The following is an 18702-nucleotide window of genomic DNA, read 5'->3' as shown; positions in this document are numbered from 1 at the left end:
TGGAGGCGTTTCAGGTATTTTCGCTCTGGCTCTGCTCCCCGTGTTTTTTTTTCATTTCAACTCCCTGAAACCCTGTTTGCGTTTAGAGGGTCGGGGTGAGGGGGATGCCCCGGTTGGCCCATGATGGCTTTAGCTGCTGCTCCGCTGGAGCTGTGGAGGTCGTAAACGTCTGTCAGGACGGCCTGTTAAAGTTGGCCCAAACACTGCTTTCATGTGCCTGTGGTGGTGCCTTTCGACGTGGGCTTGGGTGACGTCAACCAAGGGCACTCGCCCTCTCTCCTCGGGATCTTTTGTCCCCTGGCCCATTATTAGGGATCAGGATGGGGGAGGTTGGCAGGAGGTTGGAGGAGGTTGGAGGAGAAGATGGTCGACGGGGGGGTTTAACTGGTTGACTCAGTACAGGTCTTAAGGAGAATAAAGAAAGAACGTCTGCAATAAATAAAAAACTTGACTAAAAGTTTCAGTTTGATACCATACCCTGCATCATTATACTTCTGATATCTCTGTCAACTGGTTTGCATTGTTCTAACTTTTAGCTGCACTAGCTGCCTCGGCCACTAAGTGACTATCCACTGGTTGCAAGCGTTAAATTATGCATGTCAGCCCAATGTATGCAGACTCAGTGATGAGCCAAATGGACTTGATTGCTCAACTCCCAAGGACTGCATTAGAAGGACCTGTGGTGGCCCCATGCCTCTATATTTAAATGCTCAACAATCAAGTCTCTATTGTCAACATGCCAGAATCTCTATGTAAAAGGTGGTGAGAACAGGCCCTATTACTAGCCGGATGGAAGAGTAAATAAACAAGCTCATTTTCAAGAATCTCTGTAATACAAACCACCATCCTTAACTGCTGACTATAGTGCCTGGAGAACCAAATGTTTTGTAAAGCAAATGAATCAAATTGAACAATTGCTTAGCCGTATGGCTGCTCCAGTTGAGCAATCCCATGAGAGTAAAAATGTTGTAGGCTTGGGAGCTTTCTTGTATAGTTTCTCCTACAGTACAGATAACTTTGGGTTTTCAGAGGGAGACGACGGGCCTCCAAAATGCTAGTCGGATCACTCATTGTATGCTGCGTGAGGAAGGTCTGTCCAAGCCACAGCAAAAGGTCACATTCCCTAGCCCTTAGCTGGAACAATTCATATTTATAAGGATTTAATGCCCGAGACATCCTCCTACCGGGCACACACACAAACGCACACGGAGCACTCGCGCACACACACCGTATGTGTGAAACGTTCCTTAAACACTGTTATCACTCTGACATTTTTGCTTGGTTGTCATTCTGAAATTATGAACATAATTGAGTTGACTGGCGGCCAAACCCTAGTCAGCACTGTCTATAGTGTACACGTTGAGTATTATTTTACAGCATAAAGAGGGATGCAGCAGGGAATGATGTTTTGGACGGCCGTCCAGGCGGTTTCTGCTGCCTGCGGATGGAGCGGGACTAACAGGGCAAACCTGATTAGAGGCTCCCATCACTCCTCTCTATCTTTGTTTATGCTCAGTTTTGTCTCTGACCCTGGCAGCAGTTACAATGGGATTATGTCCTCTTTTGCAAGGGGAACAGAGGAGAAGACGGAGCATCCTAAATGGCAGGGCGGCTAACCCAAAGGAGAAAAAGAGAGACTGGGAAGAGAAGAGAAAGGATGAGAGAGGGTCCAAGTCCACTCTTTATAATAAGCCTGTCCGATGTGGTTCTGGTACCCTAAAGACATTCAAAAAGTACAAAAGCGTGGGCTCTCAGCACAAGAATGTCATATGGTGCACAGAGACAGACAGAGAGAAACAGAGAGAGAGAAAGGCAGGCATGCAGGCAACATTTTGTGTGATTTAGCTGATGGGGTAACATTGGTGGGAAACCTCTCCCTCACTCCCACAATTGATATAAGCTATGAGGTAAAAAAAAAAAAATGATTTGGTGCTGCTGTAACATGCCATTCTGACAGTGACATCTGACTTTAAGTACTGTTAGGAATGTGATATCTACAGTGAGCCAGCTCACAGAGCCTTAGCTTTAATCAATGGTTGTGTCATTATCAGGTTTTAAATACTTGGCTCTGTGTACAGAGAGAATAAAATGGAAGCATGAGTCACAATCCATATGAGCTGTTACTCTCTCTTAACTAGGGCACCTTTTCGACATATGACTCATGCAGTTTAAAGGGATCGTTCGACATGTTGGCAATTAAGTCATTTTTTTCTACTTACCCAGGGTCAGGTGAACTCTTGGATACTATTTGTATGTTTCTGTGTGCAGTGTGAAGAAAGTTGAAGGTTGCGCTAATGCTAGCAACGGCTTGGGAAAGTACCTTAAATGTCCTTCACACTGCACACAGGAACATAAAAATGGTATTCATAAGTTCAGACTCTGGGTAAGTAGAAAAAGGGCTTAGTTAGCAAAATCTTGAACTATCCCTTTAAAGCAAGAGCAAACAAAACAGTTGAAAGCTTCAGTCCTGTTTTGTAGACAATAAAATGTGTTAGTGTCAGAACAGAACCCCGTTCTTTCAGTTCTAGGTATTTTGTTATGACCAACTTTTGATGTTTAACACACTAATTAACTTACCACTTAAACTGTAATAACAATTACAACGCCTTCGAAAAGTATCCAGACCCCTTGACTTTAACCACATTTTGTTACGTTACAGCTTTATTCTAAAATAGATTTTTTGAAATCCTCATCAATCTACACACAATACCCCATAATGACAAAGCAAAAACTGTTTTTTAGAAATTTTGGCAAATTTATTACAAATAAGAAACAGAAATACCTTATTTACATAAGTATTCAGACCCTTTGCTATGTGACTCGAAATTGAGCTCAGGTGCAGCCTGTTTCCATTGATCATCCTTGATATGTTTCGACAACTTGATTGGAGTCCACCTGTAGTAAATTCAATTAATTGGACATGATTTGGAGAGGCAGTCAGGGAGGTGACCAAGAACCTGATGGTTACTCTGCTAGAGCTCTAGAGTTCCTCTGTGGAGATAGAGAACCTTGCAGAAGGACAACCATCTCTGCAGCACTCTACCAATCAGGCTTTTATGGTAGAATGGCCAGATGGAAGCCCCTCCTCAGTAAAAAAGGCACATGACAGCCCGTTTGGAGTTTGCCAAAAGGCACCTAAAGACTCAAACCATGAGAAACAAGATTCTCTGGTCTGATGAAACCCATATTGAACTCTTTGGCTTAAATGCCAAGCATCATGTCTGGAGGAAACCTGGCACCATCCCTTTGGTGGAGCATGGTAGTGGTAGCATCATGCTGTGGGAATGTTTTTCAGCGGCAGGGACTGGGAGACTAGTCAGGATCGTAGGCAAAGATGAACGGAGCAACGTACAGAGAGATCCTTCTTTGGAAATCTGCTCCAGCCTAGGGCAAAGGTTCACCTTCCAACAGGACAATGACCCTAAGCACACAGCCAAGACAGCGCATGAGTGGCTTCGGGACAAATCTCTGAATGTTCTTGAGTGGCCCAGCCAGAGTCCGGACTTGAACCCGAACTCGAACATCTCTGGAGAGACCTGAAAATAGCTGTGCAGCAACGCTCCCCATCCAACTTGACAGAGCTTGAGAGGGTCTGCAGAGAAGAATGGGAAAAACTCCCCAAATACAGGTGTGCCAAGCTTGTAGCGTCATACCCAGGAAGACTCGATGCTGTAATCGCTGCCAAATTTGCTTCAACATTGGACTGAGAAAAGGGTCTGAATGTCTAAAAACCTGTTTTCACTTTGTCATTATGGGGTATTGTGTGGAGATTGATGAGGGGGAAAAACAATTGAATCTATTTCGGAATAAGGCTGTAACGTAACAAAATGTGGAAAAAGTCACGGGGTCTGAATACTTTCCGAAGGCACTGTATAATGCTGACTGTGCATTATCTTATTCCTTCGATTTCCAACTATTCATCATCATGTTTTATAACAGTGTTCCCAATGAAATCAATAGCATACTAAAAGCCTTGTTGATTACTCATGTACACTAAATCGAAAGTACTGTACATGCCTGAGATGACTGAATTCCCCAGTTAAATTATTTATACACAGACTTATTTCAGACCCCATTCACTCTTCAATGTTAGACCACATAGCCTACACATGATTATGCAGTACTTATGCATCAAAAAAACACAAAAGGCTGAAGTGATTTTTATTGGCTAAATGATGCTGTAATAAAGGGATTCCCAGTACTTGTATGTACATTTGAACAATTCAAACAATTCTCCTTGACCTGAGTCACATATCAACAGGAGTTTAGACAGCCAATGCAAAAGTCATTCAAAGTTATGCAAATGTGGAACATGTCACATCCAGACCAACATTTTCATGAAAGCTCAGAAGAATCCCTGAACAAACACGTTTCCCTTTCTGGTTTTGCCCGTGGAGTTTCCTGATCCAAAAGGTGAAATCCAATTTAGTTTTCAGTTGAATCATTATGAAAGATGCCTGTAAGACTACATCTCATTTGACTATTTCTGGGAGTCTGTGTCCTGTGTCCTTACTGCTTTTCTGAGCTGGCCTCAGATTGACAAGGACCTGCAATGTTGATTTTCTTCTATTTGCTGACACTACATTGTCCTGAAAGTTTCAATAACACTATTTCAAATCAAATGGTATTTGTCACATGCGCCTAATAGAATTGGTGTGGACTTTACCATGAAATGCTTGCTTATGAGGGATGTCAGGAACCAATACACGCAGTCAGTCAGGAAAGCAAAGGCCAGCTTCTTCGGGCAGAAATTTGCATCCTGTAGCTCTAACTCCAAAAAGTTCTGGGACACTGTGAAGTCCATGGAGAACAAGAGCACCTCCTCCCAGCTGCCCACTGCACTGAGGCTAGGTAACACGGTCACCACCGATAAATCCATGATTATCGAAAAGTTCAACAAGCATTTCTCAACGGCTGGCCATGCCTTCCTCCTGGCTACTCCAACCTCGGTCAACAGCCCCCCCCCCCCCCCCCCCCCCCCCCCCCGCAGCTACTCGCCCAAGCCTCTCCAGGTTCTCCTTTACCCAAATCCAGATAGCAGATGTTCTGAAAGAGCTGCAAAACCTGGACATGTACAAATCAGCTGGGCTTGACAATCTGGACCCTCTATTTCTGAAACTATCCGCTGCCATTGTCGCAACCCCTATTACCAGCCTGTTCAACCTCTCTTTCATATCGTCCGAGATCCCCAAGGATTGGAAAGCTGCCACAGTCTCCCTCTTTAAAGGGGGAGACAACATGGACCCTAACTGTTACAGACCTATATCCATCCTGCCCTGCCTATCGAAGGTCTTCGAAAGCCAAGTCAACAAACAGGTCACTGACCATCTCGAATCCCACCGTACCTTCTCTGCTGTGCAATCTGGTTTCCGAGCCGGTCACGGGTGCACCTCAGCCACCCTCAAGGTACTAAACGATATCATAACCGCCATCGATAAAAGACAGTACTGTGCAGCCGTCTTCATCGACCTTGCCAAGGCTTTCGACTCTGTCAATCACCATATTCTTATCGGCAGACTCAGTAGCCTCGGTTTTTCTGATGACTGCCTTGCCTGGTTCACCAACTACTTTGCAGACAGAGTTCAGTGTGTCAAATCGGAGGGCATGCTGTCCGGTCCTCTGGCAGTCTCTATGGGGGTGCCACAGGGTTCAATTCTCGGGCCGACTCTTTTGTCTGTATATATCAATGATGTTGATCTTGCTGCGGGCGATTCCCTGATCCACCTCTACGCAGACGACACCATTCTGTATACTTCCGGCCCGTCCTTGGACACTGTGCTATCTAACCTCCAAACGAGCTTCAATGCCATACAACACTCCTTCCGTGGCCTCCAACTGCTCTTAAACGCTAGTAAAACCAAATGCATGCTTTCAACCGTTCGCTGCCTGCACCCGCACGCCCGACTAGCATCACCACCCTGGATGGTTCCGACCTAGAATATGTTGACATCTATAAGTACCTAGGTGTCTGGCTAGACTGTAAACTCTCCTTCCAGACTCATATCAAACATCTCCAATCTAAAATCAAATCTAGAGTCGGCTTTCTATTCCGCAACAAAGCCTCCTTCACTCACGCCGCCAAACTTACCCTAGTAAAACTGACTATCCACCGATCCTCGACTTCGGCGATGTCATCTACAAAATAGCTTCCAACACTCTACTCAGCAAACTGGATGCAGTTTATCACAGTGCCATCCGTTTTGTTACTAAAGCACCTTATATCATATATATGGGTTTTGTGTGAGTGTCAGCCTAGTGTGTGTGAGTGAGAGTGTATATAGTGTGTATATCTAGTCTTGTGAGTGTGCATAGAGCCAGTGCAAGATAGTCAACAAACTTGGTGATGGTATTGGAGTCGTGTGTGGCCATGCAGTCATGCGTGAACAGGGAATACAGGAGGGGACTAAGCACGCACCCTTGAGGGAGGTGTTGTATTTCGAGTGAGAGGGATCTTAGTCAACATCAAAACTTTTCCCAGAGGCAATTGACCAATTCTGGATCACTATTTTACTCTTTCTATTATTATCTATCTTTCTATTATTACTCATCTACTCTAGTGTTTTTCCATTCTCAATGTTCAAGGTCTATGCAAATTACGTTTGAGGGGGCGTGAATGGTGTTCTTAGATATTGAGATACTGTAAGTATTTGTTTAAGGATAAATAGCACATGCATATTTCAATGTGTTGATGATTATGATTATTTCATGAGTCAAGCAAGAGATCCCCCCCCTCCCCATCTACACACACATACACCCCACCCACCCCACCCCCAGTATGCATTGCTTTGTCTATAACAAGATAGGAGAATAGGGAAGAAAGGAGAGTTATTCAGAAGCAAATGAGCGTCAGTCTTACAGCTCTGAGACCATCAGACAGAAAGGACCTGGAATCCTCCTTAAGCCGCCAGAAGCTTCTACAAGACAATCCTGCCATCAGCACCATGGACTTTACGAATGGCTGTCAGGATGGGGGCTTATTGACACATAATTGTCAAAAGAGCAACCAACTGACTACAGATTGTTGGATGAGTTTATTTCAATCCAAACCAAAAACTATGACTGTGTGGTGTGTACAGTATGTACAGTATATGTGTACACGTACATGCACGCTCGTGAATGACTTTTGCAATCCCTGAAATCATAGCACAGGCTCCAACTTTCTTCCATACCAGATATGGGCCATATAAGTAGAAGTTTTTCCTTCATTATGCTTATCCCATTCCTTGTCTGGAGTCCGCCATGCTCCATGGCTCTGTAGGGCCCCGCATGACAGGGACGGGGTCCTTCTCTCTCCTAAGGGCCTCCATTGTTCAGGGGACCTTTCCTCTCATATTGCTGCTTTTGGCCGGACATGGCCCCCAACCACCCACCCAAGCCAGTGGTGTCAGGTCAGGCACGGTGCAGGCATGCCCTCCAGACTGGACCCCCACCTCTCCCAGTTTGCGGATCACTAAACAGGACAATCACTCTATCCATCTTTTCAGGGGGCATTGTGGAGCTGCCTAGAGTTGAGAAAGGGGCTTCTTTCAGTGGGAAAACTTTTCTCTCTTTTTTCATTATGCTCGTCTGGGTTTGCGGATGGTTAAAAGAAAAGCTCTCAGACTATGTGTCTTTTATTGCAAGGCCTTCTCCCTTTCGGAGCACACATCCAAGATATGAAGAGGAATCAGGACATCAAAGCTGGAGATCTGAGCGTGAGAATGCCTGCCCCCCCCCCCCATCCTCAATATTCAAACCAACTGTCAATATACCTATCAAGTAGTACATTTACATGCATACTGACAATTCAATATTAAACTGATTATGGCAGTGACCCTGATTATGACCTTACTCTACTTATCTTAATCGGCGTAAGGTGTATTCTATGCTTCTTGTTCTTGAGTTTCGTTTTTGCATCTTTTACTTTCGGTTTTGTACACCAGCTTCAAGCAGCTGAAAATACAGTATTTTTGTTTATGGAAAATATATTTCACAGCGGTTTAGATGGTACAATGATTCTCTACACAGTGACTGCTTGTTGGTTTGGCACATAAACTGAAATCAGGCAAACTATTATAATTTTTGCAACCAGGAAATGGTGGAGCGATTTCTGCATATTGCATCTTTAAGTGGCACAACCAGTAATACACTGGTGTCCCCCATCGACCGGTTCTTACATAAAACGTTATCTATTCAGTCTGCAAAGGCGTCAGTTTCCTCCTTAATTTGATTTAATTTAATTTCTAAAAAAAAAATGAAAATGTTTGTCCACCACCATTTTGATGTTGCACACTACGTTCAGCCAATCAGGTTACAGCAGTCTGTTTTTTTACCCCTAGCTGAACATGGTGCGCAACATCAGGAAGTAGCATTAGTCCCTCTCGCATGGTGGTGACGGTGTTTTATTAAGACAGTACGCATATTTTCCCTGTTTTTTTTTAGGCCCGGCGGGCCATTAAATTGAGTTAAGGAGGAAACAGACGTCTTTGCAGCCTGAATGGAGAATGTTTTATGTAACAACTGGTCACTGTTTTGGTAAACAGCTGAGGGATGGGGCTGGAGAAATGTAACCAATCTTAAATTCATAGACAGAGCTATGGATGCGAGGACTGACCATCCGTGATCTCAACATTATAGTTTTTAACCATGTTTTGAAGCTATTCATTGTTTTCAAACAATGGAGTAAAAGTTTATATTTTGAGTTATGGAGTACGACAGTTGAATTAATCTCATGAGGCATTTCTAAGTTATTTTCTTCGAGAATCAAACATTTTAACGTGTAAAAATTTATGTAACAACTGCAGATTTCCCCTTTAAAGTTATTTCAGGACATTAATCAGTAGTCAGTTATCAACAGAAACTTGTCAAATTTGATGAAATTATCCTATTACATTTCAATAATGATAGCTTTCTTACGTAAAGCAAGTAAAAACAACTTTGGTAGAGTTGTCAGAGACAAATTATATTCCGTGATATGTAAACCAACAGACGGTTGTTGTGACAGATCTACATAAATATAAAGTCATTCCATTTAAATCAGCTGACCGATTCACTCACATTTCATTTATTGGTCTATGCAAAGTCATTACAATGTAAGAATGCCACATGTGTTTCCATTAACTGAAGTGTCACTGAAAATCGTGAGTAAATCTGATGATAGTGTTTTGCACCGCTACACCCATAATGTGGGAGGACACCATTGTTGCTTAAATTGACAGACATGACACGAAGCTGTACTGACAGCAGTGGGCATTTATTCATCAAAATGTCACTAACAGGTTATTAGAATTTGAGGCCAATTTCATGACTCACTAAACAAGAACTTGAATGAGCCACCTACCCACTCCAGACCCTTCATTTAAAGGCAAGTTCCAACAATATGAGACAAGATTATCTAAATATGCAATCTGCTAAATCCTGAGTGAGATGATCAAGGTAGATAAGCACTATTTAAAGGCATTTTTCTATTTTTGCATTTCAAAATCACACACACTTCTATCACAACACACTCCCTATCTATTTCACCACTTACGTGACACACTGTAACAGAAAACTGTAATTTATAATAGTAATTATGGGTATTATCAACAGTAGAAAAATGTGAAACAGATTTTGTTGGCAGGGAAAGAATTGCTGTATTTCAAATGGTACTGTAATTCTATCCCACAGAATACAGTAGCGTACCGTATGTATGGAGTGCCAAAAACCTTTTGACCATTAGTGATTGTCAGAGGCTAAATTTGTTGCATCCGTTAGTGAGAGTGCTGTAGTAGTTAGTTGGTATGTGGTAGTAGCGCCCCATCAATTTTTTTAAAAATGTAGGGGACAGATTGGAATGGCAGCAAATCTTAAGCCTTTCAAGTGCAACTGCCCCTAAAAAAAGCAACTTGTCATTTTGAAAATAGCCTATGTGGCATCAATATGAGTCAGAAACATTTATTATAGTGTCAAAATTGACTAGAAAGTGTAAATAGAATAATTTTGGTCATAAAGTCAATCCCGTCCAAAACTGAGATTTGCGAGATGATAGGTAAAAATTGTATGTCCGGAACGAAGGATACCGTAATAGTTTTCCGTGGGTTGAGTTTATTTTAATCCTGCCCACAGCTGGCAGCACTCAAGTAATAATCAATTCGGAGCGCTGCTGCATAATGCTCATGGTCAATTTGGTTTGACGTTCAATATCCCCTATGGGGTTAGTTAGGGACCATCAGTAAATTACACAATGGGACAATATTTTAAAAGGTCAATAGCTCCAAATTTCAATGACTTAAACCTAACCAACTATAAATTGTAGAAATTCATATACAAATATCGAAAGCAGAGACAACTAAAAGATGTGCAACATGAAAACATTGTCCAATTTACATTGTGTAATTTATTGACGGTCCCTAACTATCCCCAAAGATAAGCTATCCAAAGACAAACCAATTTTGCCAAAGTAAAACACCAGCCGGTTAAAGCTATTTGGCAAAATCATTTGGCTAACTCTTCCCACTTGCGAACACACACAAGAGACACCCACATTTAACCACACCCAGAAACCAACTCATGTTTGAGTTCAATCATGTCATGGCCACTAGCATTTCATAATGAACCAAATCTAAAATGAGGCCAAATCAGAAAGTGTAGTCCTCCTTTAATTGTTTAGCATTTTGCCATGTGCTTTTGGTCTGTTTTGCCTCATAGTCGCCGCCAGTTTAGAAGTCTGTTAAGGCCTCTAGAAGTTGCCTGGCTACCCAGGTTCCTTGTTCTGGCCAAACGCTACACCACGCCCAAAGACGTTAGTTTCTTCTCCGAAATGAGTCTGGATCTGAGTACTTCCCTGACCCTTCGCAAAATGTGAACACATTTGGGGCCATCTGATTGGTCCAGAAACCAATGGGTTGGCCCAGAGCCAGAAATCACGTGGGCAGTTTGGAAATCCGTCATTTGCTTTGATACTCTGATTGGTTAGAGACAATTAAATCGCTGATGACTTTGATTTGTACAATGCCCCTCGTGCCCCTTCTCACCACAAACAACTTCAATGACTGCAATCTCAGACTAAAGTATATAGCGAACAACAGAGGAGCGGAAGAATTTAGTGTGAGTCATCAGGCTACTCTAGAAGAGCAAGTGATATAAAACACCAAATATTAATTGATGTGCTGTATGTGTAAACACATTACCTAGCAACCAACCTGCTTGCACCAATCCCATGTAATTACAGTAAAATACTGTAAAATACAAATCCCACCTCCCCACAATGAATTTCATTCATCCATTTATTCACACATTCATTACGATTGCCGTAGCATTTATTTCTTTACATTATAATACAGTAAATTCTCCACTAGTGTACTGTGTGTCATTACACAGTACATGCATTGATACTGTATTTAGATTACAGTAGGTGTACTGCAATATGAAATACAGTCACTTGCCAATGAGCTGCCTGTAAGTTACAGTCAAATTCAATGCAATCCCTTTACAGTGTACAATATAGTTTTACATCAGCACGAGTTGACCACATGAGATGGCCAACATAAAGCAGTTATGTCAGGCACGCAGGCTGCCTCTGACCCTTGAACCCAGAGATACTTCTGGTGTCAACCATGCTCTGTATGAATGGACCTACTGACTATCAAATGTATTCCCTGTGGCCTTTTTGCCAGAGAACAGAGATTCCTGTCTTTCTCAGTCTGATGCATGGATTCAGAGCATCTCAAAACTCATTGAACCATTCAAGCAACCACACTTCTGAGAAACATCATTTTGCAGAACTGTAATTCTTACTATGGTAGTCCGATCAGTAATCTATTTACTATTATTGGTCAGTGAGATAGATCCAGGCAAAGCCAGTGTCCCACCTACTCAGTGAGTTTGATGTCTAACCAAACATTTGAGTTTTACTCTTTTTGTCTTTGAGTTGTAGAGAAATGGCCGAGAAACATCTGACCTGACTAGGGCTATGGGCCTCCTTAGACAGACAGACAGACAGACAGACAGACAGGCAGGCAGGCAGGCAGGCAGGCAGGCAGGCAGGCAGGCAGGCAGGCAGGCAGGCAGGCAGGCAGGCAGGCAGACAGACAGACAGACAGACAGACAGACAGACAGACAGACAGACAGACAGACAGACAGACAGACAGACAGACAGACAGACAGACAGACAGACAGACAGACAGACAGACAGACAGACAGACAGACAGAAATCTGCCACGTCTCCATTAATCTCTGCAGAAAGAAAGGGGCCTGCCTAGGGTTTGGCCTCTACTGGCGGTGAACTGGGAATCCTTTTGACTTCCTTTGGCACCAAATTAATCTTGATCACCATAAGCCAAATAAAAGGTGGCTTTGAGGAGCGAGTGTCTTTGGGAGTGGTGGAGAGATGGATCACAGAGACAGTGGTGTGGGGGAGTGTTGGGCCCCTCACAATGAGATTCAATCTTTGTCTAATTGCATGCAAAAGTGATGAAGTAATTTGTGTGGAATAAATGTTATTTCAACAATCGAGGGGCCATGTATGTTAATACATTATGTGTAAGTGAAAAACAGTGGAGAGTGGAGAGTGGAGAGTGAGAAAGAAAAAGAGAGATGTATGTACAAATCAAATGTTTTTGGTCGCATACACATATTTAGCAGATGTTACTGCGGGTGTAGCGAAATGCTTGTGTTCCTAGCTCCATCAGTGCATTAATATCTAAGTACTTAACTAAACATGGTGGCTTAGCTCTGTGGCAGCCAAACCAGATCACCATCAACATACAAAACGTGTGTTTAGTTTATAATGATGGTGGCAAAAGTTCTCCTAACCAGACCCAATTTATGACAAATTATTTATTATGACCTCTTTAAATTGGGCTTTCACTTATTAACAGTGTTATGTGGAAGATATTCAGATTCCCCATTCAGGTTTTGTTTTTGTGCAGACTTCAGAGCTGTTCTTTTGATTTACAGCAGGGGTCGTGGGGGTCGGGCACTGCCATAGCCCATAGACTGAGAATGCTGCCCATTAATCTTTGATACCTGTTACACAGTAATTTAGCACTCCTTGTGTAGTTGGCTTTCCATTATAGGTCTGTGATTTATTGTGGCATCAGGGGGTCCCTGAGGTGGTCTTCTTCCAAGGGCCACGATTTATACTTTCAGAGACATCGTAACATAGGACCAGCCCCTCTAATGAAGTAGAGAGGCCTGGACCTCCATGGACCAGATGGTTCTGAACTCTGTAGTACCAAGGTCCCCATACTAAACTATTACTCCATGAAGAGTAAGACACAGAGAGTTGATCCATCAATGGAAATAAACCATCTACTCAAATTCACATATTCACACAACAGAGCCTTTAACTAACAGTAGCCTATTAGTGTAAAGTCTTCCATTTTCACAGCTCAATAGGTGTGCAATTATCAACTGGGCAGGAATCTCGCTCTGTAATGTACAATAGACGAACACAGTTACACCCACATTACTAAAACTGAAACGTCATGACCAGCAAACTTTTGCAGAAGTTTACCAAAGCACATTTCACAAACCATAGGCTATACTGAAAATGCCGCCCCGCCCTTAGGTCGGTAACCTCTATAGGTCAAGGATGTCTGGAGGGATGACGCTGTATTAGCATAGGGTGCATGCATGACACCTGCTGAGGAAAGAAAGTGAGCTCAATGCATCGGAGTCCATGGCGGAGTGGAGACAAAGTGTCAACGTGGAGCAATCCTCAAAAGACAAAGAGAAGTGGGAGGAGGCAGTGGCTGGGAGGTGGTCAGGTGAACGTTATGTTAAGTGATTGACAACCTGTGATCCTCTCATTAGGCAGCTATTTGTTTTGGGATATGCAGCAGCACAGGTTGGTGGCAAGACACCAGCACTCGTCACCCAGCCTACAGCTGATCTACTGCGCACCTGTGTGAGAGAGTTGCAACAGCAGCAGGGCCTCGGGACACTCTGTCAGGCCACCCTCCACTATAGGGCGGCAGGATAGCCTAGTGGTTAGAGCGTTGGACTAGTAACCGGAAGGTTGGAAGTTCAAACCCCCGAGCTGACAAGGTACTACTAATCTGTCGTTCTGCCCCTGAACAGGCAGTCAACCCGCTGTTCCTAGGCCGTCATTGAAAATAAGAATTTGTTCTTAACTCCACTTGCCTAATCTGTCATTCTGCCCCTGAACAGGCAGTCAACCCGCTGTTCCTAGGCCGTCATTGAAAACAAGAATTTGTTCTTAACTGACTTGCCTAGTTAAATAAAGGTTAAAAATATAGAGCAGCATTTCAATTCCTAGAAAATTGTTCTGTGTTCTATCTCTCTCTCTCTCTCTGATAAATAACTGAGGTCCATTCAGACAGTGAGCATGTACTCTTTAAAACACACTTAATCTATTAACATAAACACAATACAAACATACAGTACTATCTATATACAGTAGATAATACTACCCACCCTCCACTAACACGGAACAGCACTCGTATTGTATGTTACTAACAAAGCAGAACTTCAACAGACTACACATCATCTCACTTCTACGGCTGTAAAAACGGCATCCCGTTCAGAAGGGGAAAGGCACATAATTGTAGCTTTGCTATCACAAAGAATGAGAAAGGAGTGAATTCCTAGTGCTCATGAAGCATTAAACCGGCAGGTAGGTTAGAGCGTTGGGCCAGTAACTGAAGGGCTGCTGATTCAAATCCTTGAGCAGACAAGGTAAAAATCTGTCGTTCTGTCCCTGAACAAGGCAGTTGACCCGCTGTTCCTAGGCCATCATTGTAAATAAGAATTTGTTCTTCACTGACTTGCCTAGTTAAATAAAGAATATATATATTTATTTTTAACAAAAGGGCCATGCAATAATCTACCACAAAGCTCTGACGTGTGAAAACGAAGTATGCATGTTCAACCAGTGTGAGATCACACTAACAAAGAATAGAAGGAGTGGTAGTGTGTGCTGCAGCTGCAGAAGGAATGAACTAGAGTTACCTATGGATGTCATCACCATTCATGAATCTGAAACTGGCCAATGATGGATCCCATTTTACAAGACGTGTATTTATGTGGTAGTAATATGTAACCACACCCCTTTACTTGTTCCACATTTTGGATCAAATTGACATTCTGTGTTACTGATCCACACACAATACCCCATAATGTCAAAGTGGAATTTTGTTTGTGGTATTTAAAAAAAAAAGAAAAAATCATAACAAACAAAAAGCTGAAATGTCTTGAATCGATAAGTATTCAACCCCTTTGTTATGGCAAGTCTAAGTTGTGCTTAACAAATCACATGGACTCATTCTGTGTTCAATAATAGTGGTTAACATGATTTTTGAACGACTACCTCGTCTCTGTACCGCACACTCTACATCTGTAGAGTCCCTCAATCAAGTGGTGAATTTCAAGTACAGATTCAACCACAAAGATCAAAGGTTTTTTCAATGTCTCGCAAAGAAGGGCACCGATTGGTAAATGTGCAAAAAAAATGTAAAAGCAGACGCTGAATATCCTTTTGAGCGCGGTGAGGTTATTAATGAGGTTTTCAATGGTGTATCAATACATCCAGTCACTACAAAGATACAGGTGTCCTTCCTAACTCAATTGCAATTGATTATTTGGAATTCTCACTTTAATCAGTCCAGGGATCACTTAGGAGACTGACAACTTTTGTACAACTTTGAAAATAATATACCTTATTTTACATGCAACATAAAATAGGCTTACCCAATACAATAGGCTTACTGTGTGCAACTAACACATTGAGTTGTTATAGAAGTCACTGAAAAGCAGGGGTGTCAATTGGGTATGGCAGAGTATAGTTCAATACCAGTAATTAAAATTAAACTCCTTCCAATCCCAATTTAAAAATGCAGTTTAACAGGCTGGTTTTAGGACCATGCTGGATCAGAGCTGACGAGCAGGCTGTTTTATAGATAAGTTGGTTGTTTAGCAACAAAACCGACGTGTGGGGAACTATGGAGCAAAACAGACGGGGTTGGCTTAATTTGACAACATGTAAACTACACTGAACAAAAATATAAACGCAACATGTAAAGTGTTGGTCCCATGTTTCATGAGCTGAAATAAAAGATCCCAGAAATGTTCCATATGCACAAAAAGAGGGGGGGCTTGACAAGTGTCAACGTGGAGCAATCATCAAAGACAAACAGAGAAGTGGGAGGAGGCAGTGGCTGGAAGGTGGTCAGGTGGGCGTTATGTTAAGTGATGACAACCTTTAATCCTCTCATTAGGATTATGTTTTGGGATATGCAGCAGCACAGCTTATTTCTCTCAAATTTTGTGCACACATTAGTTTACATCCCTGTTAGTGAGCATTTCTCCTTTGCCAAGATAATCCATCCACCTGACAGGTGTGGCATAGCAAGAAGCTGATTAAACGGCATGGTCATTACACAGGTGCACCTTGTGCTGGGGCCAATAAAAGACCACTCTAAAATGTGCAGCTTTGTCACACAACACAATGCCACAGATGTCTCAAGTTTTGAAGGAGCGTGCAATTGGCATGCTGACTGCAGGAATGTCCACCAGAGCTGTTGCCAGGGAATTTAATGTTCATTTCTCTACCATAAGGTGCCTCCAACATCATTTTAGAGAATTTGGCAGTACTTCCAACCGGCCTCACAACCACAGACCACGTGTAACCACACCAGCCCAGGACCTCCACAGCCGATGTCTTCACCTATGGGATTATCTGAAACCAGCCACAACGACAGCTGATGAAACTGTGGGTTTGCACAACCAAATAATTTCTGCACAATCTGTCAGAAACCATCTCAGGGAAGCTCATCTGCGTACTTGTCGTCCTCACCAGGGCCTTGACCTGATTGCAGTTCAGCGTCATAACCAACTTCAGTGGGTAAATGCTCACCTTCGATGGCCTCTGGCATGCTGGAGAAGTGTGTGCAATTCACGGATGAATCCCAGTTTTAACTGTACCAGGCAGATAGCAGACTGCGTGTATGGTGTCGTGTGGGGAGTGGTTTGTTGATGTCAACGTTATGAACAGAATGCCCCATGGTGGAGGTGGGGTTATGGTATGGGCAGGCATAAGCTACGGACAACAAACACAATTGCATTTTATCGATGGCAATTTCAATGCACAGTGATACAGTGACAAGATCCTGAGGATAATTAATTTCAATTAACTGATTTCCTTATATGAACTGTAACTCAGTAAAATCTTTGAAATTGTTGCATGTTGAGTTTATATTTTTGTTCAGTGCATATTTAGTCTCCAAATGTTTATTGAAAACTTAAATACATTTGCACAATGAGCACTTGCTGTCCCTCAAACACATTGTTACAATTGTTGGTTAGCTTGCCATATTAGCATTGACATGAAATCAGTCAAAACATTGCAAAACAATACCAGAGGGGTGTCCTACGAAGCAGTTTTAAGGCGTTAGCAAGGTAACTTTGGTCAACTGAGTTCAACTCGGATAACCGGTCATATGAAATTGACTCACTTTTTATCCAGGTAGATTTCTATGGTTGCGAATCCTTCAGAACCAACTTGCTCTGGAGCAGGCTAACTCATGGCTAACATGCTGACCAGACCACACGCACGAGTCCGTCTGCGTGCGCTATCGCCCGCATGTTGATTTTGTCCGCCCACACCAGACGTGATCAGGACACTCAGGTTGAAATATCAAAACAAACACTAAACCAATTATATTAATTTGGGAACAGGTCAAAGAATATTAAACATTTATGTCAATTTAGCTAGCTAGCTTGCTGTTGCTAGCTAATTTGTCCTGGGATATAAATAGTGGGTTGTTATTTTACCTGAAATGCACAAGGTCCTCTACTCCAACAATTAATCCACAGATAAACTAGTAATCTCCTCCTTCAGGCTTCTTCTTCTTCTTTGGACTTTATATGGCGGTTGGCAACCAACTTTAAAAGGTGCATTACCACAACTGACTGGAGTGTGGACCTCAGTTCATCTTTCAATCACCCACATGGGTATATGCTCCTAAAAATCAATGAGGAGATGGCACGTGTGTATATACTCCTAAAAACCAATGAGGAGATAGGAGAGGCACTTGCACCGCGTCGAACGTCACAAATATAACCAAGTTCTATTTTGCCTAACCACGCAGACGCTCGCGAGCAGTATGGTTGCAATGATTGAATAACATGTATGTGTACATTTATTTTTCAACGCTCGCGCATACGACGAGTCCGGTCTGGTCAGCATGTACAGTGCCTTGCGAAAGTATTCGGCCCCCTTGAACTTTGCGACCTTTTGCCACATTTCAGGCTTCAAACATAAAGATATAAAACTGTATTTTTTTGTGAAGAATCAACAACAAGTGGGACACAATCATGAAGTGGAATGACATTTATTGGATATTTCAAACTTTTTTAACAAATCAAAAACAGAAAAATTGGGCGTGCAAAATTATGCAGCCCCCTTAAGTTAATACTTTGTAGCGCCACCTTTTGCTGCGATTACAGCTGTAAGTCGCTTGGGGTATGTCTCTATCAGTTTTGCATATCGAGAGACTGAATTTTTTTCTCCCATTCCTCCTTGCAAAACAGCTCGAGCTCAGTGAGGTTGGATGGAGAGCATTTGTGAACAGCAGTTTTCAGTTCTTTCCACAGATTCTCGATTGGATTCAGGTCTGGACTTTGACTTGGCCATTCTAACACCTGGATATGTTTATTTTTGAACCATTCCATTGTAGATTTTGCTTTATGTTTTGATCATTGTCTTGTTGGAAGACAAAT

Source organism: Oncorhynchus clarkii, chromosome 6 (genome assembly GCF_045791955.1).
Source record: "Oncorhynchus clarkii lewisi isolate Uvic-CL-2024 chromosome 6, UVic_Ocla_1.0, whole genome shotgun sequence".
NCBI classification, from domain to species: domain Eukaryota; kingdom Metazoa; phylum Chordata; class Actinopteri; order Salmoniformes; family Salmonidae; genus Oncorhynchus; species Oncorhynchus clarkii.
This window is presented reverse-complemented; position numbering follows the sequence as displayed.